We start from the raw sequence: 1069 nt of genomic DNA on the forward strand, positions 1-1069 counted from the left end.
GCAGAATCTATCAAAACAGAACAGTCCGTAAAGACGAATTTTTTAGAGGCACCAGACTTGCTCAGATGAAAATGCCCAAATTGAATGAAAGTTGCGTACATATCTGAGGATCACGCACGTAAATTGGCAGATTTTTCTGAGTTACCTACAGAGAGGCATATCGAAATTCGTGACAGCAAGAAATCTGTTTCTGCGCAGTAATCCAAATCTAGTATTGACTTTACTATCAAAGACTTTACTTGGCACAACAATGCAATAAAATAAAGATAAGGAGAGGTTGCTACAGTAGTAACAACTTCCAAGACTCAACAAAACAGTAGCAAAATAAAAACATGGGTTATCTCCCAAGAAGTGCTTTCTTTATAGCCATTAAGATGGGCTCGATAAATTTAATGATGCACTCGCATAAGGATGAGAGTTGAAGCAAAGAGAGCATCAAAAAGCAAGTATGAAACAAATTTAAGCCTAACCCACTTCCTATGAAAAGGAATCTTGTAAATAAACAAGTCAATGAAGAACAAAGTGAATAGCATAGGAAGACAAAACAAGTGTAACTTCAAAAATTTCAGCATATAGAGAGGTGTTTTAGTAACATGAAAATTTCTACAACCATATTTTCCTCTCTCATAATAATTTCCAGTAGCATCATGAACAAACTCAACAATATAACTATCACATAAAGCATTCTTATCATGAGTCTCATGCATAAAATAATTACTACTCCCAACATAAGCATAGTCATTCTTATTAATTGTAGTGGGAGCAAATTCAACAAAGTAGCTATCATTATTATTCTCATCACCATAACCATCAAATGTAGGAGGCATAGTATAATCATAATAAACTTTATCCTCAATAGTAGGTGGCACCAAAATACCACTATCATCATAAATGGGAGGAAAAGTGTCATCAAAGTAAATTCTCTCCTCCATGCTTGGGGGACTAAAAATATCATGCTCATCAAAACCAGCTTCCCCAAGCTTAAATTCTTCCATAGCATTAGCAATAATAGTGTTCAAAGAGTTCATGCTAATAACATTGCTACAACTATTTTGCAAACGTTCCATGG

Source organism: Lolium rigidum, chromosome 3, assembly GCF_022539505.1.
Source record: "Lolium rigidum isolate FL_2022 chromosome 3, APGP_CSIRO_Lrig_0.1, whole genome shotgun sequence".
Classification (NCBI taxonomy): domain Eukaryota; kingdom Viridiplantae; phylum Streptophyta; class Magnoliopsida; order Poales; family Poaceae; genus Lolium; species Lolium rigidum.